Source organism: Anomaloglossus baeobatrachus, chromosome 8 (genome assembly GCF_048569485.1).
Source record: "Anomaloglossus baeobatrachus isolate aAnoBae1 chromosome 8, aAnoBae1.hap1, whole genome shotgun sequence".
NCBI lineage: Eukaryota > Metazoa > Chordata > Amphibia > Anura > Aromobatidae > Anomaloglossus > Anomaloglossus baeobatrachus.
Window position 1 is genome coordinate 256,069,217 of NC_134360.1, and position 20,692 is coordinate 256,089,908.

Genomic DNA, 20,692 nt, shown 5'->3' on the forward strand with positions numbered 1-20,692 from the left:
TAAAATGAAAAATACGGTAGTTGCTGCATTGCTCAACTGTGATTTTGGCAAAATCTTCCACACGATCACTCCTCACATCCTGAAGCTTCCATGCGCTCCTCCTATGACCTCTGAGCTTTGTTTCCTTCCATGAATTTGCTATTGGATTCGGCTCCGGTGATCGGCTCGGCCGTTCTAGCAGATTTATTTTCTCTCTGAAATCACTTGAGAGTTTCCTTAGCTGTATTTGGGATCATTGTCTGCTGAAATATCTACCCTCGTTTCATCTTCATCATCCTGGTAGATGGTAGCAGATTTTTATCAAGAATAGCTTGCTACATTTGTCAGTTCTTCCTTAATTCAATTATATGAAGTTTGCCAGCGCCATCTGCTGAAAACCAGCTGCTCACCAGGATGTTCCCACCTCCACACCTCACTGTTGTTGGTTGTTTTTGGGGTAATTTCCCTTTTGGCCTCCAAACATGGTGTGTATTATGGCATGCAAAAAGTTTAATTTTGGCCTCATCTGACCAGGCTGTATACTCCCAGTATTGCACAGGCTTCTCTAAATGTTGTTGAACAAACTTTAACCTCGCTTGAACCTGATTTTGTGTTCAGCAATGGAGTCTTGCGTGATGAGCGTGCATACAGGAGCGTGCATACAGGAGCGTGCATACAGGCGCGTGCATACAGGAGCGTGCATACAGGCCATGTAAAGTGAGTGCCTTACTTTTTGTTTTCTGTGAAAGAATTGTACCTGCTGATTCCAGCTGTTTCTGTAGATCTCCACAGGTGGTTATCGAGTCTTGGACAACTCTATTGAAAATTCTTTCCACTCCTTTATCTGAAATCTTGTAGGGAACCCCTGTCCATGGTCAGTTTATGACGAAATTATGTTTGTTCCGGATTTTGGCCCCAACAGCGCTCACTGGAACTTTTAGTAGTTTAGGAATTCTACTGTAACCAGTGCCATCAGTATGTTTTGCAACCATAAGGTTGCAAAGCTATTGAGACAGCTCCCTGGTTTTACCTATCATGAGATGTTTCTTGTGTGACATCTTAGTAATGAGACACCTTATTATAGGTCGTCACTTGAACCAGCTGATATTATTTTTCACTAAGTGACAGGATTGCTTTCTAATTACAGATAGATTTCAGCTGGAGTCATGATTTTCCATGGCTTTTTGCACCTATTACACATAACTTCATTTATGGACATCTATGTTTTATTTCTTTAGGCTATGTTCACACTAGAAAAATGATTTTTCTTAAGAAATTTCTTAAGAGTGCACCTGTGTTAAAAAACGCACCAAAAACGCACCTGCGTTTTTGCCGCGTTTTCGGTGCGTTTTTTGTGCGTTTTTACCGCTGGTTGCTCCCTGCGTTATTGTGCCAATTATATATGGCAAATAACACAGTTAGCTGCAGAAAAGAAGTGACTGCTCATTCTTTTTCTTAAGAAAATTCTTTCAGTAGATTTTCTTAAGAAAATAACGCAGTGTGCGCACAGCTAATTTTTTTTGCCATAGGTTTTGCTGGGGAATGTCTGCAGAAAGGTTACAAGAATTTCTCAAGAAATTTCTGCAGCAAAAACGGACCAAAAACGCAGGTAAAAAACGCAGTGTGTGAACATAGCCTAAGGCCGCTTTACACGCAACGACATTGCTAACGAAATGTCAATGGGGTCACGGAATTCGTGACGCACATGCGGCCTCGTTAGTGACGTCGTTGCATGTGAAATGCACAAATGACCGTTAATCAAAATTATTTACCTAATCATTGATCGTTGACACGTTGTTCCATTCCCGATTATCGTTGCTGTTGCAGGACGCAGTTTGTTCGTCATTCATGCGGCAGCACGCATCGCTACGTGTGACATTTACATTGTTCTCTGCTACATGATAGAAATCTATTGAGAAAAGCGGATGTTACTAGGATGGTCAGTGTGCCGTCCGTGTGACATCCGTTTTTTTACACGCACCCATAGACTTGCATTGAAAAGACTTGCACGAGAAACTCACCAAAACGCAGCATGCTGCAATTTTTTTCTCAGTCCGATTTGGAGTGAGAATAAAAATAGCAGATCGGAGCTGCCTCATTGATTAACATTGGTCTGAGTGCAATGCGAGATTTTCTCACATTGCACTCGTGCGAGTTAATCGCAAGTGTGACTCCAGCCTAAGACTGACATCCTCTATAATTTGAACCGCCCACTCCCGTCTCCAGGACTTCTCCCATGCTGCCCTAGTTTTCTGGAATGTGTTACCCGAGACAATCTGAATAATTCCCAGTATCTACAGTTTCAAGCGCGCCCTAAAATCACATATCTTTAGACTGACCTATCACCTCAACGCAATCATCTAACTATTGTCTATTCTCTCTATCACGCATGCAATAGGCTGCATGAACCTGGGGATCGGTTCATGCAGCCTAATTTCAACAAGCACTTTATTTATACCTATTACCGTACTTTTTATGCCTCCCCTATTTCCTCATAAATTATCAGATTGTGAGCCGGGCCCTCACTGCTCTTTACGTTGTTGACCAATGTATTACTCTGTAAAATCTTATCTTTGAATCTTTAAAGTGCTGCGGAGTATATTGGTGCTGTATGAATAAAAAATATGATTATTATTTTATTTGTACATGTCCCCTCTGAATTGTAATAAATGCATAAATAAAAAAATATAATAATAAAAATGACAATATTTTTTATTATGTTATCTTATTTGTAAATGTCCCTTCTGAATTGTAATGTGCATAAAAATAATAATTATTATTATAATATTTCACCTCTGAATTGTAAAGTGCATAAATAAAAATTATTATTATTTTAATAAGCAGTATCTCATTTGTACATGTTCCTTCTGAATTATGAAGTATATAAAAAATAATTATTATCATCTTATTTGTACATGTCAATTGAAAATTGTTAAGTGCTGTGGAATATGTTGTTGCTATACATATAAAAAATATTATTATTATCATTATCTTATTTGTACAAGTCCCCTCTGAATTGTAAAGTGCATAAATACAAAATTATTATTATTATTTTATTTTATTTGTACATGTTCCCTCTGAATTGTAAAATTCTGTGGAATATGTTGGCACTCTATAAATATAAATTATTCATATTATCTTACTTGTACATGTCCCCTCTGAATTGTAAAGTGCATAAATAAAAATAATAATTATTATTATTATTATTATTATTATTATTATTTGTACATGTCCCTTCTGAATTGTAAAGTGCATAAATAAAAATAATCATAATTATTATCATTATTATTGTTATTATTATTATTTGTACATGTCCCTTCCGAATTGTAAAGTGCATAAATAAAAATAATAATAATAATTATTATTATTTGTACATGTCCCTTCCGAATTGTAAAGTGCATAAATAAAAATAATAATCATAATTATTATTACTATTCTTATTTGTACATGTCCCTTCTGAATTGTAAAGTGTATAAAAAAAATAATAATGTAGTAATAATAATAATAATAATAATATTATCTTATTGTTACATGTTCCCTCTGAATTATAAAGTACTATGGCATATCAGTTGGTACTATATAAATGAAAAATATTTTTATTATTAGTTTTTTAATAAATTTAAATAAGTAAATATGAATTGTGACTTATTTTAATGTTGCAAAATTTATATTATTTATTGTAATAGTTTTTTGTAAGATACATTGCAGCCAAGGATATATGATCTGAGATAGCATGTTTTTTGGGTTAGGAATCCCTCCTCCCCCAGGTTTTCCAGTCTCTAAGCCCCCAGGTCTTCAGTTTCCCTCTCCAGCATCTTCCCAGGATCAGCGTATGGCTGAGGGGGCTGCTGATGTGACTTCCCTCTGTCAAGCTTTCTGCAGAGACGATCCTTAGAAAAAAAGATCCCCCCAAAGCAGCGTCAGTAACAATGTCATGGACAAGTTGCTTACATTAAAGGGTGCTTAGTGGAATAAGACTTGTTAAAGTAAGCAGAACCTCCAAAGTACCCCCTAGTGATTACCTACTGCAGGGGGGAGGCTGCGCTTCAGACTTTATGAGGGGTAGCAAATCACCCCTCCACCTCCCTTCTGACCAAAGAATTATTTAAAGTGGAATCAGGTGGCTGACACTAAGCTGTGAGGGGGGGGTCTGTGGCGCACATGTGTACAGCTGATCTGAGGTTCGCACTATCCCCTTCAGATAACTGTCTTCATCTGTTCCATCGCAGGCATCTGTCCTGGGACCATTTCCATATGGCTGAAGTTTCTCTACACTTGTGAACACAATGAGGGGCACTACCTACACCGACAGAGCCCATGTCGTGTCACCCTGCGCGGATTTTATTATATCATAAACATATGAGCGACTCCATCATGCCGCACATTAAAGACCATTAATCCTAAATAAAAAAAAACACAATCCAAAGCTGTAAATCAACGCAGTCATTAGTTTTTTGTATTATGAATAAATGTTGCACACATGGACAATATGACATCCATGAGTGTAAAGCGCACCCCATTTTGTCTCGAAATTTTATATATAAACATTTACATTTTTTTTTTACGTAGGGTTTTTTTTATATCAAATTCATAAGACAATAAGTGTCATATGTGATTGCAGGTTCTGTTAACTGAACTCGATGTGGGAAAGATTAAACAAGCTCTGCTAACACACAAGATAAGGCCAATGAAACACCAAAAAGTGACCGTAGTCCTACTTCAGACGGCCATTTTTCACCCTTGTGTTCTTTAACAATGAGCGTATTGATTCTAAACTTATCAACTTTGCTTTTCGGCCACTATTTTTATTAATTCTGAGAGCCATAAAGGAGTTATAAAAAAAATAAACTCTTAAGGCCGGTTTACACGCAACGACATCGCTAACAAGATGTCATTGGGGTCACGGAATTCGTGACGCACATCCGGCCTCGTTAGCGACGTTGTTGCGTGTGAAACGTACGAACGACCGCTAACGATCAAAAATACTCACCATATCGTTGACACGTTGTTCTAATCCCAAATATCGTTGCTGTTGCAGGACACAGGTTGTTCGTTATTCCTGCAGCAGCACACATCGCTATGTGTGACACCACAAGAACGAAGAACAACATCGTACCTGCGGCCGCCGGCAATGAGGAAGGAAGGAGGTGGGCGGGATATTCTGCCTCCGCTTCTATTGGGCGGCCGCTTAGTGACGTCGCTGTGACGCCGCACAAACTGCCCCCTTAGAAGGAAGCGGTTCGCAGGCCACAGCGACATCGCTAGGCAGGTAAGTATAGTGTGACAGGTCCTAGCGATGTTGTGCGCCACGAACAGCGATTTGCCCGTGACGCACAACCGACGGGGGCGGGTGCCTTCACTAGCGACATCACTAGCAATGTCGCTGTGTGTAAAGTGGCCTTTAGTCTCGCCTCTACTAAGCCCTTTCCATACCTATCCCAGCCTTGCTTAGTCCTCCTGCTCGTTGATCTTCTTCTCATTCCGATTCTTCCTTTTGGAACCCTTCTGACTAGACCCTACGAGGTCACATGGGCCTTAACATTGTTAAAGTTAAAGGGGTTTTCGAGGACTTTACTAGTGATGACTGTGTGAGTGCCACATCAGGGAGAGGGAACGCCCAGCGTGCAGCGCAACACAGAGGGAAAACCACTGAAGATATAAAGGAAGACCCTGGCAATAGGGAGAGGGGTCACCGCCTCACACTCACCTGTGCCTGATCCTCACACTCCCTAACGTCCCTAGACAGGTACTTCCCCCCGTGCGCCATCACATACCTAGGCCCTCGCTGACCCTGAACTTACCATGGCTAGGGTGTTGGCCAGCAGGACACTAGTCCCACTACTACAACAAAAAACAAGAAATGTAAGACAAAGACACAACAAAAAGCACTCGGTTTCTTCAGCAGGAAACTTCACAGTTGCAACTGAAACAACATCACAGCTATGCAGAGAGTAGCTCCATCAACTTGATCAGTATAGAGAATACCTATCACCGGCATGGAGTAAAGACAGGAGTGGATGTATTTAACGGAAGGACATGATGAAAAAATATGCTGCAGCTGTGATCAAGGCTAAGAGTAATTTCTAACTGTAATGTACTGTAACATCACATGCTCTCTCTCCTTTACTGCAGAGCACCACAAGCGGGAGAGATGCTGGGCTGTGACAAGCGGTGAAACACCACCCACAGCTCAGTCACTCAGGGAGACTGGGGCCAGCCGCGGTGATATTGGGTCAACTGGAAGCTGACGTGACATCACCAGATCCCAGAGGTCACTGAGCCCGGGGGCCACTTCATGGGCATGAGCGGACCGCGATAGCGCCACTCAGAGGCAGAATTGGCAACACAAGGTATCTAAAAAAAAGCCTTTCCTATAAGTTTTACAGAGATGTGGCCACTATTGCAGAGTAGTGAACCACCCTTTAAGTCATGCAGCAGGTGCGAGTTTTATAAAGCATGCTCTGGAGCTGAGCCCGCACCATACCCAGCAGATGTATCTAACAGGAATATTTTTTTTTAATCATAAGAAAAATAAAAATAACCATAAAAAATTAAATCATCCTTTTTTCACGAATTAAAAATAAAGATATTAAAAAAATATTCATTTTCAGTATTGACGCATCCATAAAAATTGCATCCACCTAAATATAAAATGATCTAACCCATACTGTACACAAAGAAATCCACCCCCCCCCCAAAAGAAAAAAAAATTCAAACCCCCAAATTATTGTTTTTCAGTGGCCACAAAAAAATACAATGAAAAGTAGTCATCTTAGGCCACGTCCACACATTGAGTATTTGGTGAGTTTTGTTACCTGAGTATTTGGAGACCAAAACCAGGAGTGGAAGACTTTACTGAGGTAAATACTGAATGTGTACATGTGGCCTTACACATACTGAGGTAAATACTGAATGTGTACATGTGGCCTTACACATACTGAGGTAAATAATGAATGTGTACATGTGGCCTTACACATACTGAGGTAAATACTGAATGTGTACATGTGGCCTTACACATACTGAGGTAAATACTGAATGTGTACATGTGGCCTTACACATACTGAGGTAAATAATGAATGTGTACATGTGGCCTTACACATACTGAGGTAAATACTGAATGTGTACATGTGGCCTTACAGATACTGAGGTAAATAATGAATGTGTACATGTGGCCTTACACATACTGAGGTAAATACTGAATGTGTACATGTGGCCTTACAGATACGGAGGTAAATACTGAATGTGTACATGTGGCCTTACACATACTGAGGTAAATACTGAATGTGTACATGTGGCCTTACACATACTGAGGTAAATACTGAATGTGTACATGTGGCCTTACACATACTGAGGTAAATACTGAATGTGTACATGTGGCCTTACAGATACTGAGGTAAATAATGAATGTGTACATGTGGCCTTACACATACTGAGGTAAATACTGAATGTGTACATGTGGCCTTACAGATACGGAGGTAAATACTGAATGTGTACATGTGGCCTTACACATACTGAGGTAAATACTGAATGTGTACATGTGGCCTTACACATACTGAGGTAAATACTGAATGTGTACATGTGGCCTTACACATACTGAGGTAAATACTGAATGTGTACATGTGGCCTTACAGATACTGAGGTAAATAATGAATGTGTACATGTGGCCTTATAAATACTGAATGTGTACATGTGGCCTTACAGATACTGAGGTAAATAATGAATGTGTACATGTGGCCTTATAAATACTGAATGTGTACATGTGGCCTTACAGATACTGAGGTAAATAATGAATGTGTACATGTGGCCTTACACATACTGAATGTGTACATGTGGCCTTACACATACTGAGGTAAATACTGAATGTGTACATGTGGCCTTATAAATACTGAATGTGTACATGTGGCCTTACAGATACTGAGGTAAATACTGAATGTGTACATGTGGCCTTACAGATACTGAGGTAAATAATGAATGTGTACATGTGGCCTTACACATACTGAGGTAAATAATGAATGTGTACATGTGGCCTTATAAATACTGAATGTGTACATGTGGCCTTAGCGATACTGAGGTAAATACTGAATGTGTACATGTGGCCTTACAGATACTGAGGTAAATACTGAATGTCTACATGTGGCCTTACAGATACTGAGGTAAATACTGAATGTGTACATGTGGCCTTACAGATACGGAGGTAAATACTGAATGTGTACATGTGGCCTTACACATACTGAGGTAAATACTGAAGGTGTACATGTGGCCTTACAGATACTGAGGTAAATAATGAATGTGTACATGTGGCCTTACACATACGGAGGTAAATACTGAATGTGTACATGTGGCCTTACAGATACTGAGGTAAATACTGAATGTGTACATGTGGCCTTACACATACTGAGGTAAATACTGAATGTGTACATGTGGCCTTATAAATACTGAATGTGTACATGTGGCCTTACAGATACTGAGGTAAATAATGAATGTGTACATGTGGCCTTACACATACTGAGGTAAATACTGAATGTGTACATGTGGCCTTATAAATACTGAATGTGTACATGTGGCCTTACAGATACTGAGGTAAATAATGAATGTGTACATGTGGCCTTACACATACTGAGGTAAATAATGAATGTGTACATGTGGCCTTATAAATACTGAATGTGTACATGTGGCCTTAGCGATACTGAGGTAAATACTGAATGTGTACATGTGGCCTTACAGATACTGAGGTAAATACTGAATGTGTACATGTGGCCTTACAGATACTGAGGTAAATACTGAATGTCTACATGTGGCCTTACACATACTGAGGTAAATACTGAATGTGTACATGTGGCCTTACACATACTGAGGTAAATACTGAATGTGTACATGTGGCCTTACAGATACTGAGGTAAATACTGAATGTGTACATGTGGCCTTACACATACTGAGGTAAATACTGAATGTGTACATGTGGCCTTACACATACTGAGGTAAATAATGAATGTGTACATGTGGCCTTACACATACTGAGGTAAATACTGAATGTGTACATGTGGCCTTACACATACTGAGGTAAATACTGAATGTGTACATGTGGCCTTACACATACTGAGGTAAATACTGAATGTGTACATGTGGCCTTACACATACTGAGGTAAATACTGAATGTGTACATGTGGCCTTACACATACTGAGGTAAATACTGAATGTGTACATGTGGCCTTACAGATACTGAGGTAAATAATGAATGTGTACATGTGGCCTTATAAATACTGAATGTGTACATGTGGCCTTACAGATACTGAGGTAAATAATGAATGTGTACATGTGGCCTTACACATACTGAATGTGTACATGTGGCCTTACAGATACTGAGGTAAATAATGAATGTGTACATGTGGCCTTACACATACTGAGGTAAATACTGAATGTGTACATGTGGCCTTATAAATACTGAATGTGTACATGTGGCCTTACAGATACTGAGGTAAATAATGAATGTGTACATGTGGCCTTATAAATACTGAATGTGTACATGTGGCCTTAGCGATACTGAGGTAAATACTGAATGTGTACATGTGGCCTTACAGATACTGAGGTAAATACTGAATGTCTACATGTGGCCTTACAGATACGGAGGTAAATACTGAATGTGTACATGTGGCCTTACACATACTGAGGTAAATACTGAATGTGTACATGTGGCCTTACAGATACTGAGGTAAATAATGAATGTGTACATGTGGCCTTACACATACGGAGGTAAATACTGAATGTGTACATGTGGCCTTACAGATACTGAGGTAAATACTGAATGTGTACATGTGGCCTTACACATACTGAGGTAAATACTGAATGTGTACATGTGGCCTTATAAATACTGAATGTGTACATGTGGCCTTAGCGATACTGAGGTAAATACTGAATGTGTACATGTGGCCTTACAGATACTGAGGTAAATACTGAATGTCTACATGTGGCCTTACAGATACTGAGGTAAATACTGAATGTGTACATGTGGCCTTACAGATACGGAGGTAAATACTGAATGTGTACATGTGGCCTTACACATACTGAGGTAAATACTGAAGGTGTACATGTGGCCTTACAGATACTGAGGTAAATAATGAATGTGTACATGTGGCCTTACACATACGGAGGTAAATACTGAATGTGTACATGTGGCCTTACAGATACTGAGGTAAATACTGAATGTGTACATGTGGCCTTACACATACTGAGGTAAATACTGAATGTGTACATGTGGCCTTATAAATACTGAATGTGTACATGTGGCCTTACAGATACTGAGGTAAATAATGAATGTGTACATGTGGCCTTACACATACTGAGGTAAATACTGAATGTGTACATGTGGCCTTATAAATACTGAATGTGTACATGTGGCCTTACAGATACTGAGGTAAATAATGAATGTGTACATGTGGCCTTACACATACTGAGGTAAATAATGAATGTGTACATGTGGCCTTATAAATACTGAATGTGTACATGTGGCCTTAGCGATACTGAGGTAAATACTGAATGTGTACATGTGGCCTTACAGATACTGAGGTAAATACTGAATGTGTACATGTGGCCTTACAGATACTGAGGTAAATACTGAATGTCTACATGTGGCCTTACACATACTGAGGTAAATACTGAATGTGTACATGTGGCCTTACACATACTGAGGTAAATACTGAATGTGTACATGTGGCCTTACAGATACTGAGGTAAATACTGAATGTGTACATGTGGCCTTACACATACTGAGGTAAATACTGAATGTGTACATGTGGCCTTACACATACTGAGGTAAATAATGAATGTGTACATGTGGCCTTACACATACTGAGGTAAATACTGAATGTGTACATGTGGCCTTACACATACTGAGGTAAATACTGAATGTGTACATGTGGCCTTACACATACTGAGGTAAATACTGAATGTGTACATGTGGCCTTACACATACTGAGGTAAATACTGAATGTGTACATGTGGCCTTACACATACTGAGGTAAATACTGAATCTGTACATGTGGCCTTACAGATACTGAGGTAAATAATGAATGTGTACATGTGGCCTTATAAATACTGAATGTGTACATGTGGCCTTACAGATACTGAGGTAAATAATGAATGTGTACATGTGGCCTTACACATACTGAGGTAAATACTGAATGTGTACATGTGGCCTTATAAATACTGAATGTGTACATGTGGCCTTACAGATACTGAGGTAAATACTGAATGTGTACATGTGGCCTTACACATACTGAGGTAAATACTGAATGTGTACATGTGGCCTTACACATACTGAGGTAAATAATGAATGTGTACATGTGGCCTTACACATACTGAGGTAAATACTGAATGTGTACATGTGGCCTTACACATACTGAGGTAAATACTGAATGTGTACATGTGGCCTTACACATACTGAGGTAAATACTGAATGTGTACATGTGGCCTTACACATACTGAGGTAAATACTGAATGTGTACATGTGGCCTTACACATACTGAGGTAAATACTGAATGTGTACATGTGGCCTTACAGATACTGAGGTAAATAATGAATGTGTACATGTGGCCTTATAAATACTGAATGTGTACATGTGGCCTTACAGATACTGAGGTAAATAATGAATGTGTACATGTGGCCTTACACATACTGAGGTAAATACTGAATGTGTACATGTGGCCTTATAAATACTGAATGTGTACATGTGGCCTTACAGATACTGAGGTAAATACTGAATGTGTACATGTGGCCTTACACATACTGAGGTAAATAATGAATGTGTACATGTGGCCTTATAAATACTGAATGTGTACATGTGGCCTTAGCGATACTGAGGTAAATACTGAATGTGTACATGTGGCCTTACAGATACTGAGGTAAATACTGAATGTCTACATGTGGCCTTACAGATACGGAGGTAAATACTGAATGTGTACATGTGGCCTTACACATACTGAGGTAAATACTGAATGTGTACATGTGGCCTTACAGATACTGAGGTAAATAATGAATGTGTACATGTGGCCTTACACATACGGAGGTAAATACTGAATGTGTACATGTGGCCTTACAGATACTGAGGTAAATACTGAATGTGTACATGTGGCCTTACACATACTGAGGTAAATACTGAATGTGTACATGTGGCCTTATAAATACTGAATGTGTACATGTGGCCTTACAGATACGGAGGTAAATACTGAATGTGTACATGTGGCCTTACAGATACTGAGGTAAATACTGAATGTCTACATGTGGCCTTACAGATACGGAGGTAAATACTGAATGTGTACATGTGGCCTTACACATACTGAGGTAAATACTGAATGTGTACATGTGGCCTTACAGATACTGAGGTAAATAATGAATGTGTACATGTGGCCTTACACATACGGAGGTAAATACTGAATGTGTACATGTGGCCTTACAGATACTGAGGTAAATACTGAATGTGTACATGTGGCCTTACACATACTGAGGTAAATACTGAATGTGTACATGTGGCCTTATAAATACTGAATGTGTACATGTGGCCTTACAGATACGGAGGTAAATACTGAATGTGTACATGTGGCCTTACAGATACTGAGGTAAATACTGAATGTCTACATGTGGCCTTACAGATACGGAGGTAAATACTGAATGTGTACATGTGGCCTTACACAAACTGAGGTAAATACTGAATGTGTACATGTGGCCTTACAGATACTGAGGTAAATAATGAATGTGTACATGTGGCCTTACACATACGGAGGTAAATACTGAATGTGTACATGTGGCCTTACAGATACTGAGGTAAATACTGAATGTGTACATGTGGCCTTACACATACTGAGGTAAATACTGAATGTGTACATGTGGCCTTATAAATACTGAATGTGTACATGTGGCCTTACAGATACTGAGGTAAATACTGAATGTCTACATGTGGCCTTACAGATACGGAGGTAAATACTGAATGTGTACATGTGGCCTTATAGATACTGAGGTAAATACTGAATGTGTACATGTGGCCTTACAGATACGGAGGTGAATACTGAATGTGTACATGTGGCCTTACAGATACGGAGGTAAATACTGAATGTGTACATGTGGCCTTACAGATACGGAGGTAAAAACTCACCAAATACTCAATGTGTGCACAAGGACTTACAGATGTAAAAACTCACCAGATACTCATTGTGTATATTAGGCCTTAGACCGGCGTCACACTTGCAATTGAAAAATCAGTCCGATTCTTATGCCGGAGAGTAAGACGATTTTTTTCTCAGCAGCTGTTACTTTTTTACAGTCATGTACAGGAGCATTTACAGTGTTCTCTCCTTCACGATAGAATTGTATTGAGAAAACCGGATGACACTTTAATGGTCCATGTGCCGTCTGAGTGACATCCGTTTTTTTCTCGCACCCATAGACTTGCATTGTAGAGACTCGCACGAGAAACTCTAGAAATCGCAGCACGCTGCGGTTTTTTTCTCAGTCTGATTTGGACTGAGAAAAAACAAGCAGATCAGAGCTGCCTCATTGATTAACATTGGTCCGAGTGCAATGCGAAATTCTCTCACATTGCACTCGTGTGAGTCAATCGCAAGTGTGCCCAAGGCCTTACAGATACTGAGGTAAAAACTCACCAAATACTCATCGTGTGCCCAAGGCCTTACAGATACTGAGGTAAAAACTCACCAAATACATAGGACTGAATAAATTACATTGTACAGATTTTCTTAAAAAAATATTCCTCTTATTAGAAAGGAAAATATTTCATAGACACATGGCCCAATTGTTAACGCTCAGTTTCATTCTCAGAAACTGTAATTGTTTGCATTGCCAGAAACTTTAAAAGCAAATCACAGAAAACTTCATAAAAACAACCACATAGTATTGAAAACAAGGCCATTCTTACCAACACATGGTTAATATAGGAGTTTATTGCAGGATGTGGACGGCCCCCGATGGTATATGATGGAGTGACACAGGTGCAACATACTGATGACTATCACAAGCTATGCTGCACAGTAACCTACATGTCATCGCGCCATCACGGCTGAATGGTCATATCAAGGTCATTAGATCTATGTGACAGAATCTGTGGCATTACGGAAGGGTAAATTACAGATCATGCAAACAGTACCCAACCGCCACAACAAGTATACGAGTATAGGCAAATATTTTAATGTTGGGTTTAGTGACTGTTAAAGGGTAACTATACTTTCAAGAAACTTTTCAGGATATGATGTCCTGTGTGTGTGTCTGAGGAATAACACCATTTATTATTCTAATATGCCTTGTATTTTGCATTTTCACCAGTTTTACCCTCTGCATGCTCTCTCTCTTAATTTCTAATTGACTATGAGTCAACTAGCGCAAATAGGGTCATACCAGATATAGATTTGCAAAATGCACGAAGTTACACTAACCTAATGGGGTTGTGAAAGTCGCAACTCTATGCAGGCTTATAAAGTAATGGGAAATCCCCAGAGGCAATAAGCCTGGGGATTACATGGTAGCATGAGCCTCCCCTTTTTATCTTCTACTTTCTCTTCTTTTATCTGTTTTTTCTATATATTGCATTATTTTATTATTCCAATGCTTTTTATATGGTATTTGGGTTGTGTGTTAATTTTGTGCTGACTGTGAAGGGTTAATTTCTGAATAGCAGCTGGTAACGCGAACAGGCTGGAGCCGGTTTTTTCTTCAGCCTGTTGCGCGCTCAATTTTGAAGATTTTGATTGGTCAGTGGTAGTTTTGAGCGGGAAGAAATTTGGATAAATTACAGCTGTTCTAGTCAGCTGTGTCAGTGTCACCTGTCAAGCCAGAAGAATCACCCACCCGCCCTCCCCCTTTTATATTTATATGATGTCGTGTTTGTTTCATTAGATGGGAAAAAAATCACCCAACTTTCGTTGGGTGGATTTATGGTTTTTATATGTTTTATGGATATGTAAAATTTTTGGTAATGGTTGGAACTATTTAGTTATGGAAAAGTATTTAAAGTTATACATTTTAACGTAACCATTAATAAAGCAACACGGCCATTTTTTGCCATTGCATCTCTGAGTCATGTGTATTTATTTATTTTAATGGGGTTAATGTATATATATGTGAGCTCTATGCTACCATGGCGGCTGCCGCAGCTTCACCACGTGGGTTAATATTCAGTGGTGGAAAGGAAAAGCGGCGTTAATGCTGCGCTGCCACCGAATGGAGAGATTGTTGATTATTAATAATTTTTTTCTGTTATTTCATAGGTCCACACGTTTCAGGGCTCAATTCCCCTTCTTCAGACCTAAAAGGAAGAATCAACAATACAATGTAAAGGGCCATTTATTCCATGGTCTTTACATGTAAAAAAGAGGCATACATAGACAAGTACAATAATCATGAACATTTCAAGGCACAGACAGGTACAGGAGGATAGAGGTCCCTGCCCGCGAGGGCTCACAGTCTACAGGGATGGGTGATGCTACAGGAGGTGAGGGTAGAGTGGGTCATGCGGCGCTATAGTGGACTGAGGGCAACTGCAGGTTGTAGGCTTGTCGGAAGAGGTAGGTCTTCAGGTTCCTTTTGAAGGTCTCCAGTAGGTGAGAGTCTGATATGCTGGGGTAGAAAGTTCCAGAGTATGTGAAAAGCACAGGAGAAATCTTGTATGCGATGGTGGGAAGAGGAGATAAGAGGGGAGGAGAGAAGGAGATCTTGTGAAGATCGGCGGTTGCGTTTAGGTAAGTACTGGAAGACTAGAAGTATATCACATGTACACGGGAATTGGTCTATCTTGTAGACAGTTTTACCTCCATGTCATGTACGGATATCACAACAGTAAGTTGTATTTTTTGCCTAGATGCCTATGGCCCTGTACGTTCAGTTCAGTTGAATGGTGGGGGCTCTCGGCTTTACATCTGTAATGCAGACAGTTACTCTTGGGTCAAATCCGAGTCTGAAGCCTAAACATTGCAGAATTTGTATGTTGCTTTTCAGGAAGTTAATATTGTCTGCTGTTCTGTTGTCTCCTTGTCTTTTGTATTTTTATGTTTCTTGTCTCAGAAAATAATTTCCTTTAAAATGTCTCTTCTTCATATTCTGTCCTGCTGTCTCTTCCTGTGCTTTTTTTCTCCAGATGGCCATTGCTCTTGTACCAGATGTCTCAGTTTGAGTGAAGATCTCCATCTCCTGATGTTCGGCTCTTGTAGCACAGCTGATAAATCCATCATCATATTGTTGGGAGTTGGGATTTCTCTGTTGATAGTTTCTCCATGTGTGGCCAAGGAAACTGTCTGTAAGACTGTGGGGAAGGAGGTGTTGCAATAATTTCCAAAGATATGACCTTCCTTATGCTTCTCCCAAGATCATTGATGTTTCCTTGAATGTTGGAAATCAAACAGTCCTAGGGACTGAGGAGCATGAGAAAAATAAGTGTGAAGCCCTGGCCTATCAGGTAGTCACAGGGTATTGTGCAATCTGCCCTTCTGTGCAATATCCACCTCCTCCTTGGTTAGGGGTCCCTAACCAATGGTGTTGCCAAAACCAGCTAATCAAAATCCTAGGAACACTCTGCACCACACCCACCAGTGGACAGCCTGAGTGGAATAGGGTCTTGGGGGGTTGGTTAAGGTGGGGTCAGGAGTCAGTCAGTGAAAGTGAGAGGAGGTCAGGAGCTGGGCTCCTTGGAACTACTAGGTAGCAGACGTTGGTCTGGGCCTGGTAGGAGCTGGACCCCTGGTCACAGGGGATCATGACAAGGGGCATGGCATTGTCATGGAGGACAGCCGGTGGCCTTGTACCATCACCGGGCTGGAACCAGGACACGACGGGGTACGTGGACCATAGGTCAGGGAGCAGCTTCAGGCAACCTGACAATTCGCCCGGCGAGAACGGAGCCTTCAAGATCCGCTCTCCACCCGCTCCAAAATCGGGGTACTAGCACAACAAGCAAGATAGGACTTTCCACCAATACGGTCCAAGAAATTCCAAGCGTGAACCCTGAGAGCAAGCTCCCCCAGTTAGCCATACTGGGGAGCGGGACCCGACTAGTTTTAGGCTACAGGGACCAACCAGAAAACAACAAGGTGCCACGGGAAAAGGTCACAGATCAACAGGCAACACCAACAGAAACGGGACCCAAACGTGCTCCCCCTCAGCAGCAGCGGTGTGACTGAGTTAGTGACCCTTAGCTCCCTAACGGCACATCCCTGTCACCATCACCGAGTCCCGGCCATTCCCCCTATCCATGGAGGGGTTAAACACCTGGCTGCCCACTCCATCGCCACCGGGTACTCCCAGGAATAGCGGTGGTACTCCACCTTACCACACACCACGGGTGGCATCACGAACTCTCAATATACCATACCGCCTGTAAATAACCCCCTTTATTCCAGTGGCCGTGAGACCCCCGGATCCGGACGCCCCTCAAGCCACTGCGGATCCAGATCCGAGCAGCTCGGCTGCTGACACGGGGGCAGTACTTAAGCACCAAGAAAAAAAACGAGTGGGGCCCAAATATTCATAGTCCGTATTGAGAAAGGTGGGCACATTCGGCAGATGGCCTGGATGCAATTTCCCCTTTAATAGCCGGTTATAGAGCACCTCCTCGTGACTCAAACAGTTTGCCTCAACACGCTGATATAAACCAAATAATGTGTATGGAGGTGTTCCGACTGATCCTGGCAGCAGGTGTTGCGAGGAAGAAGGGTAAGGCATGTTTGATTTCAGCATGTCTAGCATCCCTTGTTCTCATGGGAGATACTCAGCTGACAAAAATGTGTAGCAGACACACACTCCCCTCTACCTATTGAGAATACATGCTCACTTGCCTGAACTTACATGTACAGAGACAACCCATAAGTGAAAATGTAAGGAGATGGACTTGTCACGTTTCCTCCCAGAAGACACAAATTGCGTTATTGTCATGTGAACTGTGTTATGTAGTAGTGTTGTATGTGTTATGCTGACAGTAGGGTCAGACAAAGTTAATAGTTGGGACTAGGCCATAGTGGGAGTGGTTAGTGTGCAGGGAAAGTGAGGGTTTCCTGTGAAACATCAGATGGAGGTGACTAGAGCAGACCTAAGGTCTGGTTAGCCAACAAGGCTGCATGATGTGGATGTACTTGCAGCTAGAAGAGACACAGTGTGAGAAAAAGGTGACTGGACGATGGAGTCGGTTCAGCAGACTGACCAAGAACGAGTGACCAGGTGAGACGAGTCCACAAATAGGATACTCAGCTACAAGGCCCTGGGAAGTTTACAACTCTTGAAAGTAACAGGCCCAGATGGAATAGAACATAAAACAAAGGCTGTCCCCAGAGCAAATGTTCCATAGGAGTCAGTAAGCATGAAGCTATAGTTCAGTCATATTGGCAACCCACCTCCTTTACGAGGAGAACAAGACACAGAGCCGCAGTAGGAAAATAATGACTCTCACAAACTGTACGGTGATGTTGAGCTGGGTGGTGGTAAAACAAACAGGACTAGTGAGGACAGGAAAAACTAAGATGGAAGAAGTGGACAGACTGTGGGTGGAGATACTGACTAGCAAAGGAGTAACAATGTTTAGAATTTTTGACTTTTAGGCTCCATGTCTCACCATCCACTACATCTTTGAGCGTGAGACGACCTTTATTTTATAGACAATCATCTTGGCTATCTCGTACATAAAATTTGATTTGCAGCTATGTACCAAATGATTAGTTATGCAGATTTTTGCCAGATCACTGCATTGTTACTGTTTTGCTCTTTGTAGCAACATTTTTTTCTTCCTGTATACTAGAAATTACTACCTGTTCTCACATTCCCTAAAAGTTCAGTGTGTGATTCCCAAGTGAAAGGTCACTGGTTCGAATTGAGGAGCAGCCATGTAGAAGATTTCTAATGAAAAGAGTTAAATCATCATCCATCTCATCGATAGTGGTCTCTTGGCCAAGAATATTGGCAAAACTGCATCATGTGAGGCCATGACAGTTGGAAGAATACAAAATGAAGTCCATACATCCATTCAAAAGCCAAGAGGTGACGTCCAGGCAAAATATCGGAGTCAACAAGTCGTCTCATCATAAGGTCTATGAGTTTTAGTGCGACAAATACGGCAGTTGAGGCGGCTCGTATGCTTCATAATATTGAGAACACAGACGTCTGTGCAAGTACTGTGCAACGCATGTTAGACAAGTCTGGAATGGTGGCCAGAAAAAAGGTGAAGAAGCCGCGACTTCAATATCATCATAAGGAGCGTCAAGTTTGAAAAAAAGTCAAAAAAGTGGAAGATTGGAAATGGGCGATTTGGAGCAATGAGATGAAAGTCAATAGAAAGCTCTAATGGGTGTAAATGGGTCTGGAAGAAATAAGGGGAAAAGAGGCTAATGGATCGAGAAATTGAAGAAATTGTGAGGTTCAGTGAGGAAGCCTGATGACAAGGGGTTGTTTCACAGCCAAAGTCATTGGACACTTGACCAGGATGGATGGTGATCTCAATGCTGAGCTATATGGGAGTGTCCTACAAAACGAGTTACTTCACACACTCGAGTACTATGGGTATGAAAAGGACGACATAGTGTTATAGCAGGACAACGACCCGAAGTATACGCCGAGATTGGCAGAAAGTTGAAAGAAATGGTAGAGTAACAATGAAGTAGAGGTGCAGAATTGGCCCCAGAACTCAAGCTAACTGAACACTTAGAAGAAAAAGCTGTATACATCCCCAAGTGAGTCGACCAGTATACACCAACATTGGAAACATGTAGAAGAGATGTGGGATAAGATTTCGATCGAGACATGCTTAAAATGTGATTGAGAGCCCAAAACAATACAGAGAGTCAAAGATGGATTTAAAAAATACTAACAAAATAAAAACTAAAATTTAGATTTTTAGGAGCAAAACCATAACAATGCAGTGACATGACATGAATCTGCATAACAAATCATATACTAAATAGTTGCAAGTCATACTTATGTATGAAATAGCCAAGATGACTGTCTAGAAAATGAAGGTCGTCGCACGCTTAAAGCCGTGATGGTTGAGAAATATGGAGCATGACAATCAAAACATTGTTACCCTTTTGATAGTCAGTGTACTTCATGTTGATAAAGAAATGTATGAGAATGCATGCCCGCTATCTCCTGAGTGCTGATATGAAGTTACTGTTAAGTGAAAGACTATTTTTAAAGAAGTGGTGGTCTCCTTCAGCGAACCAGTTATAGGAAGAATATATTCTTATTGTAGATTGCTGAACATTTAAAGACAAATTAAATTCACCTTGCATCTTACAAAAAAAAAAAAAAAAAAATTAAAGATTTTTGGTACTCACCATAAAATCTCTTCTTGTAATCTTCATTGAGGGGAAACATGAACTATGGGTAATATGCTGCCACCTGGGGGCTGACACAAAGTATAGATCTTAGAAAAAAAGCTGAATCCTCCCTACCTGTCACAGCATGGACTGAGGGGAGAGTTTGCGTGAGCCAAAACACACAATGACAGGGGTAACACCACGATAAACAAGGGGTACAGCGGGGACACTAAACCAACAGAAGGCCCTAGGACTAGTGAGAGGGAGATGGACACCTCCTCCACTTACCTTCAACTGTACTCTGCACTCCTAGCCAGTCCCTGTACATGTTCCTCATCTGTTGCCCAACAGGAAACTGAAGCCTTGAGTGACCCTACAATAGTCCTGGCTAGTGAGTGGACAAGTAAGGGATGCTAGCC

The 20,692-nt window shown here is 40.8% G+C and overlaps 1 long non-coding RNA gene across 1 annotated transcript; it reads right to left on the reverse strand.

The window, feature by feature from the left end:
- Positions 1-3,691: 3,691 nt before the first annotated feature.
- LOC142249023 (uncharacterized) lies at positions 3,692-20,692 on the reverse strand. Its single transcript, XR_012724977.1, has 3 exons — positions 20,562-20,692; positions 20,292-20,362; positions 3,692-3,869 (listed from the first exon to the last, which is right to left on the reverse strand). It is a non-coding gene; the product is annotated as an uncharacterized LOC142249023 (long non-coding RNA).